This window comes from Ochotona princeps, chromosome 1 (genome assembly GCF_030435755.1).
Source record: "Ochotona princeps isolate mOchPri1 chromosome 1, mOchPri1.hap1, whole genome shotgun sequence".
Classification (NCBI taxonomy): domain Eukaryota; kingdom Metazoa; phylum Chordata; class Mammalia; order Lagomorpha; family Ochotonidae; genus Ochotona; species Ochotona princeps.
Window position 1 is genome coordinate 22,423,369 of NC_080832.1, and position 8,780 is coordinate 22,432,148.

Consider the following 8,780-nt stretch of genomic DNA (forward strand, 5'->3'; position numbering starts at 1 on the left):
CATTTTCAGTTTTTGATAAACACATTGATGAATTAAGATATAAATGGCCAATAGAAAGCAAAAGGCTTTCAAAAAAAATCAAAAGTCTATTTTTATGTCATGTAAGTGTATCCTGACATTGTGGATATGGACAATGGCATAGAGTCCAACATCTTGTTCTCCTGACATATTTAATAGTGTTATTGGGAGTCTGTCTTTACTATTGTAATCATATAAGGGAAATTGGTGGGGGTGAGAGGGGTTTTGGTAAGACATAAGAGGAAATCCCAGAGGCCATGCAATTGTATCATACCATGAATAAAAACATATAAATAAATAAAGGTAAAATAAAAGGAGAAGTCATAGGCTTTCAAAGAACAAAATGAAAACTATATTTTACCTATAATACACAATGCTTACTTATCTCAGTAAGATGCATATATAAACTATAGTGAAGAAAAGGAGTCATTCAAAGATTTTTCTGGTGGCTCTACGTTTTCTATCATTTGCAGCGCCCTTGTTTGTAAATTTCTAGCAGAACAGAGGTGACATATTAATATACTTCTCTCAGGTTCCAGTGTAACTGCAGGTGGCTTATTCCTGAATAAAAATCAGTTGCAACACTTCCTGCAAGGAGTCTACCTTTCTCCTTCTCTAACCTCCAGACCTAAGGTACCAACCAAACTAGACAGTGCACTTAAGGACATAGTGGATAAAATTGTCTGACTCAGTTGTCACATCTTGTGATCAATCTGCTAACATATAGCTTACAGACAGTAGTCCTTCTGGTATGCACACTTCAATAGCATGCTACAATAGCTTGCTGACAAATCAAGGGGTATTAATATATCTAAGTAGCAACAAGCTTTTACTAAAGTTGGTGGCAAAGAGTACAGAAAACAACTTTTGGTTTGGTTATTTCGTATTCTTTAAAATCTGAGAAAAGTGGAAATTCACTGATTGATGAGCTTTAATTTTGGGTTCTGGTACAAAAATATTTTTCCCTATTATTTGTAGTTTTCAGTGTGACCCAGTGGGCAGAAAGTAATCAAAAGTATGAAAACTGATTAGAAATACAGATTATAGAATCAGGTATTGGAACGTTATTCATTTTTCAATTTTCACATGTATATGACTTTTAAAAATGTTTTGTTTTGTTGCTTGTTTTAGATTTATTTATTTTTATTGGAAAGCCAGATTTACAGAGAGGGAGAGATAGAGAGGAAGATCTTCTACCCGCTGCTTTACTCCCCAAGAAGCCACAACGACCAGGGCTGAGCAGATTCCTCTACTGGCCTTTTCAGGGAACAGGCAGGGTGCTGGATGGGAAGTGGAGCAGCAGGACACAAAGTGGCACTCATATAGAATCCTGGGACATGCAAGGCAAGGATTTTAGCCACCAGGCTACTGTGCCGGGCCTAGGTATATGACTTTTAAAGTAAATGTCTGGCCATAAATAACTAAGGCAAATAACAATGTTCCTGTACACAAGCATCAGAAATTCAACAATATAATAGGTGCAGATGGTTAACTGAATTATTGCACATGCAATCAAATTTAAGCGATTTTTGGGCTGATACTATAGTGCGATGATTTGAGTCACTACCTACAATTTCAGTATTCCATAAGAGTATCATTCCAGTCCTGGCTACTCCAGCCCAAGTCCCGGCTTCAGTCTGTTGTAGACCTTGCTGTGGTCATTTGGGAACTGAAACAGTGGATGGAAGATATCTCAACCTCTCTCTCTGTAACTCTGCTTTTCCCATAAATAAATCTTTTTTTTTAAAATTAGTTATCTTAAAACCATACATATTTCTTAGTGCAAATCTAGATAGCTCTGTTTTTCTTATTGAGTTCTTATTGACAAACATCATTTGTCATAGGTTTTTTTTGTGCTATTCCTGAAAGTGTTCTACTAAAATACATAAGCTATTAAGAAAGTTGCCCTGGGTTGATTTGACTTAGAAGAAACATGCTTTTTTTTTTTTTTTTTTTTTTTGACCTTCTCTACTGTGTCTCAGAGCTGAACTGGATTTTGTTTTGTCTGTAAATAATGAGGACATTGATTCAACTGAAAACTAAGCTTCTGCACTAGACAATATATTGTCTGTTTTATCTACTGTACCTGAGGCTGAAGATGAGAAGATAAAGTTAGAAGCATTATGAATCTTGCTCTTCCTCTAAAATAGTATGGTATCATAATGATTCTTAATGAAATGCCATCAAACTGCATTGCAGTTTCTTTATTATCCCATGAAATTAGTGAAAAGCACTGCAATGAAGTCATTACTTTGTATATCAGTGAAAGTGTTTAATGAAACTTAATCAGTTTTTAGGAAGTAGAGATCAAGCAGACTAATTTGCTGCTGAAATCACAAATCATTTTTCTCTTCACCTCCTTTATACGTATTCAACAGATGTACCTATAAAATCAGATCAGTTTCACCCAGTACCCTGCATATTGTGTGATTTTTTTAACCCTTCAAGGCTGCCTGAAGAAAGCCTGTGATGAATTAAATGAGATATTGCTTTGGAAATTCATGACTTGAAAATGCAAACAAAACTCGTTTGTTGACATCACTGTTGTCAGATTTTCTTCATTCACTTTTCGCTTTGCTCTTAATCACTGGCTTTACCTTCACCTCCCTAGATCTGATGTCTGTTTTAATCCATTTTTACACCAGTACAGGAATTACAAATATGATGTTATCACATCACTTTTGAAAATATTCTGTCAATTATTTTATTTAAATCCAGCTCCCTATTTTCACTTTCAGAAACTCTTTACTTAGGAGTTACACTTCAGTTTGTGATCAATATTTCTTGACAATCTTGCTTTCTAAGCTCTGCTTTTGTATTTACATTTTTTCACTTTGCTTCTGTATTTTTCTCTCTCAATAATTATCAAGTACAATGCAGTTGCACACACAAAGAGAGCAGTAATTATTTACATTCTGAGAAATGTTTGCTTAGTTGATTTCATGATGTGCAGACATCAATGTACTAATATATCCAAATCATATAGCTTACTGTATACTTAGGCTGTAAATTTTTTTAAGATTCATTCATGGCCCGGTGGCATGGCCTAGCGGCTAAAGTCCTTGCCTTGAAAGCCCCGGGATCCCATACGGGCGCCGGTTCTAATCCCGGCAGCTCTACTTCCCATCCAGCTCCCTGCTTGTGGCCTGGGAAAGCAGTTTAGGACGGCCCAAGGATTTGGGACCCTGCACCCGTGTGGGAGACCTGGAAGAGGTTCCAGGTTCCCGGCATTGGATTGGCTCGCACCAGCCCGTTGCAGCTCACTTGGGGAGTGAATCATCGGATGGAAGATCTTCCTCTCTGTCTCTTCTCCTCTCTGTATATCCGGATTTTCAATAATAATAATAAAATATTTAAAAAAAAGATTCATTCATTATTATTACAAAGGCAGATATACAGAGAGAAGGAGAGAAAGACCTTCCATCTGATGTTTCACTCCCCAAGGGACTGCAACTGCCGGTACTGCGCCAATCCGAACCTGGTAGACAGGAGCTCTTCCAGGTCTCCCACGTGACTGCTTTCCCATGCCACAAGCAGGGAGCTGGATGGGAAGCGGGGCTGCCAGGATTAGAACCGGTGACCATATGGGATCCCGGAGTGTTCAAGGCAAGGACGTTAGCCTCTAGGCCATCACGCCAGGCCCATAGGCTGTAATTTTGATGTTGAACTGAAAACTGTAGGTGATTTTAACACAATGATAGATATTTGTCTATGTAAATATACTTAAACAGGTTTATTTACACCAGCATTACCACAAACACTTGAGCAACATGCACTAGAATGTTTCAACAGCTATGACATAAATAGGCAATAGGAATTTTTAAATTCCATTATCACTCACTCAGAGATTACATTTTGTATATGAGTTACCACAGATCAGGGAAAATATGCTTATCTTTTCAGGAATGGGTTGTTTCATTAAATAATGGTTTCTGGTTATATCTGCTTTGTTGTGAAAGACAGGATTTCACTCTTTTTATGACTGAGTAGCTTTCCATGGTGTATATATACCACACTGTCTTTATCCAGTCATTAGTTGGTGAACTCCTGGGTTGATTCATGACTTAAGTATTATGAGTAAGGTTGCTATAAGCAGATAATTTTATTGTATTCTGATTTCATTTCCTTTTGGTAAGTTTCCAGGAAGGAATGGCTGAGTCAACCGGTAGATATATTTTCACATTTCTGAGGAATTACCGTAATGTTTTCCATGATGATCATATTAGTTTATATTCCCACCAACAGTGGATTGAATACCTTTTCCCCCCACATGCTTGGGGGAGCCAGTATTTATTGTTTTCTGACTTCTGTATGAAAGCCATTCAAACTGGGGCAAGGTGGAATTTCATTGTCGTTTTTGCTAGCATTTCCCTGATGACCAGTGCTCCTGAGCATTCTTTGTATGTCCGTTGGCCATTTACATTTAAGCCTTAGAAAACTGCCTGTCGATGTGCTTTGCCTATTTCCTAACTGGATTGTTTGCTTTATTGTTAATTTTCTGGAGCTGTTTATTGATTATGGATATTAATCCTTCATCAGTTCTATAGTTTACAAATATTTTCTCCCATTTTGTCAGGTGCCTCTTCATTTTGTTAGTTGTTTCCTTTACCGTGTGCAAGTATCTTAGCTTTATGCTACCTCATTTGTCTATTTTTGCTTTTATTGTCTGTGCTTCTTGGATCTTTCTCAAGACGTTATGCCAAAATAATGTCTTACAGAGTTTCCCTGATTTGTTCCTCTAGTAATTTCATGAAACCACATGTGGATTTAGATCCTTGATCCAAGTAGAGTAGATTTTTAAGATGGAAGGTAAGGATATAGTTTCCTACTTCTGCATACATAGATCCAATTTTCCCTTCATTTGTTGAAGTGATGCCCTCTTTCCCAGGATTGATCTTACCTTTGTCGAAGATGAGACGGTGTATACACATGGATTGATTTCTGGGGCTTCTATTCTGTGCTATTGGTCTGCATGATTATTTTTGTCATAGCACCAAGCTGTTGTGTTTTTATTGGGCTAGTATGCACTGATATCTGGTATTGTTAGGCTGCTAGTTTTGCTTTTGTTTTTTAAAGCTGATTTGGTTGGTTGAAGTTTCTTGTATCTTCATATGAATTTTAGCATGATTTTTGAGGAAATATTTTTAAAATTTGGAATCAATTTCTACTTTTTTTCAAGAAATTTTCAGCATGAAAGAACGATGGAAACAAAGATCTTACATCCATCTGTTCACTCCCCAAGTGGCCGCAAAGGCCTGAGCTAAGCCGTTTTGAAGCCAAGAGCCAGAAGCTTCTTCTGGGTATTCCACATTATAACAGGGTCCCAGGACTTTGGGCCATCCTTTACTGTTTTCCCAGGCTACAAGCAGGGAGCCAGACAGGAAGTGGAGCAGCTGGGGCATGAATTTGTACCCCTATGGAATCCATGTATGTGAAAGCATGGATTTAACCACTGAGCATTGTGCCAGGCCCTGGATTCAGCTTCTAAGCTAGTAATATATTTTATTGTATTAATTGACATTTTGGTAATTGGCTATTGCTATAAGGGTTAAAAAACAAAGCCTCTTCCTGATAATAACAGTCCAGTACATGTTCACATGTTTTCCAGCCTACAATGATGGTGAAGGAAGTGAAGCAATACCTCAGACCTTCAAAGTTGCAGAGCTGTTTAGAGTTTTAATCCCGGACAAACAGTAGCAAGATCAAAAACCTGATCACATTTGCTTGCAATTGCATTCATTAGATTATCAGTAAGGTCTGCAGGCACAAACCATTAGGTGTTCATTTCTAGATTCACAGAAACACCCAGCTTTTTTTTTATTAGCAATTCACCAAATTTCAGAGTTGCCATGACAACCTCTACATTCATCTTAGGTGTACATGGCATAAAATCTTGCCAATTTATGGGATCCCATGATCCTCCTGGGTAATCACTTAAATTATCACCTCTTTGAATAGTGACAACCAAAAATTTTTCACTTCACTGTGTTTAAAGGTATTCAGGCAGCCCCTGGCAGAAACAAAGTTATAATTTTTGTAATTATCTGTCTACCAAGTAGCATTTGATGTCTTACAAATAGGAGCTATTAAATTCTTAGTGGTAGACAATAAAAAATAAAACCATCTCTTTCAATTCCTGGAAATTTGCTTTGAATATATATGAGCCTCAGACCTATTAAGAGGTGGTGTAGATGGCTCATGTGATTGATTTTATGAGACAACAAGAAAAAGATTCCTTGTCCTGGAATGTAGGAAATTAAGTGAGAAACATTGGAATGGATGGGAAACTGTTATGGGATATTTTCTTTTGCTTTTAAATGCCTATTACTCTTTGTCTTTCCTCTCTTTCTTCACAGAGGAATAGGGGATACTAATTAGCAAAGGCAAAATGATGCTGTATTATTTTCTATACTGTAAGGAATGCTATTCTACTCAGAGAACAATTATTTAGTTTTTAATTTCTAAAGAAAAAGTCCAGACACTGGAAATGATATATTCAAAGCAATTATGCTCTGGGAACATATGTAAATTTCAGTTGCTGAGGTAGGGTAGTTGGACAGGGAAAGAAATAGAGTGTATAATAAAGTAGACAAGGAAGTAAAAAAACGATTCTTTAGAGAAGAAAAAAATGTGAAGATTTGTTCTTGGTGCTGATTTAACACGGAACTTGATCTGGTTGAAGTGTGACTGTGATCCCACTAGAGCCACGAACTCCCACGCACAGGGAGATCTTGGGAAATGTAAAGTTCTGTCAATTAAGAGATTAAGTTGGGTATGACCAAAGAAGGTACCAGACCTGATTTATTGAATGGTCTTTTACAGAGAAAGTATCTTAAAGAAATTGCGGATTGCATCAGAAATCCACAGGAGAGCAAGGAGTACTTCCTATTAGCTCCTGTTTGGTCAATAATCAATTTCATGTCTCCATAGAGACCTTGGAGTGCAGAAAAAAATTAAAACTGGAGAGATAAAGCTAGGAATAGCTCTTTCTTTCTTTCTTTCTTTCTTTCTTTCTTTCTTTCTTTCTCTCTCTCTCTCTCTCTCTTTCTCTCTCTTCCTTCCTTCCTTCCTTCCTTCCTTCCTTCCTTCCTTCCTTCCTTCCTTCCTTCCTTCCTTCCTTCCTTTCTCCTGCAAGATGTATATATTCTCTCCCTCTTTTAACCCTGATTCCTGTGGAAGGCATTTTTGCTTGTTTGTTTGTTTAAAAGCTTACATTTCAAAATCTTTTTTTTTTAGGAGACGTTTCTGTGGGAGAAACACTTAAGAGTTGAACCTATGACAGTATTTCAAAAAGTTAGTGGAAAATAGAATGAAAATGCAAGTTTAGGAGGAGATTTTGAGCTTAGAGCTGATGTCTACATCCCACATCTGAGTACTCCAGTTTGATTCCTGACTCTGGTTCCTGACTCCAGGCTCCTGTCCATACAGACGTGGGAGACAACAGTGATGGCAAAATATTTAGGTTTCTGTTACCCATATGGAAGACCTGGATTGCATACCAGCATCCCAGATTCAGCCCTGGTTCAGATTTAGTTATTGTGGACATTTGGGAAGTGAATCATCATTTGTGCACTTTCTCTCTCTCTGTGTACCTCAAACAGATATATACATATATACATACACATATATACATATATGTATCCATATCCATATACACATATACATACACACACATAGATATGTAGAAATAATTTCATTTTACTTGGAATCCATTGTTTGAGAGAGAGTGAGTAAGAAAGGGAAAGAGAGAGAGAGAGAATCTCCCTTCCTGTGGCTCACTCCAAAATAGCTGCAATGGCCAGAGTTGGCCTGTCTGAAGCTGGGAGTTAGAAACTTTTTCCATGTCTCCCAGGTACATGCAGGAACACAAGGATTTGGGAAATCTTTTGCTCTTTCTCCGGTCATTAGCAGGGAGCTGAATCAGAAATGGAGCAGCTGGAACTTTAATTGGTTTCTATATAGTGAGCTGGTGCACAGGGAGAGGATTTGCTTGCTACACCATGGTACTAGCCCCAAATCAACTATTTTAAGCTTAAAATAAATTTATTTGGCTCATACTTTTAAATCTATGCGTAATTTTTTCAAAATGCCTTTTTAACTTTTGGTGAAACCTAATCCCATACACATGGATCTAAAAATTGTCTCATAAAAATAAGAATGAATGTTTTAAGGTTCTTCATGGAAGACTGAGAGGTGGATAGAATAATGTGTACCAAAGAAGCAAAACGCCCGAGACAGGATGAGAAGAAAACTTTGAAGCAAGATGTTCTTATAACTGGTTCATTATCAGGGACTTAATCTCGCAGGGGATAGAAGTGATGCTGTAGGCAGTTATGCAGTTGAGATAATCCACTTGTAAAACGTGTCCTTTCTGTGTTATTGCTACATGTGCACTGATGCCTTCTGTGACAGGAGAGTATTTTCTTTGGCACAGCAGATTTCATTTCTTTCTCCTTCATGTTATTAAAATACATATTTCTTCTATTCAAGTTTTGTTTTTGGTGCTGATATTGTAAACTGAACCTACCTGTTGTAGAATGGTTGCAGAGTTTCTTGTCTTCAATGAGGGAAGGAATTCAAGGATGATACACAGATATAAATGTTACTAGATCAGCAGGATTTATTGGCATGGGAAGCAAAAGTACATAATCAAGGAGTTCAGGCCTGCTCAAGTTAATGAGGGTCTGAGGTCATGTCTTTATGTGATCTGGAGGCATACGACATTGTGTCCAGGATGGGATTTAACTGGGAGTTCAAATGGG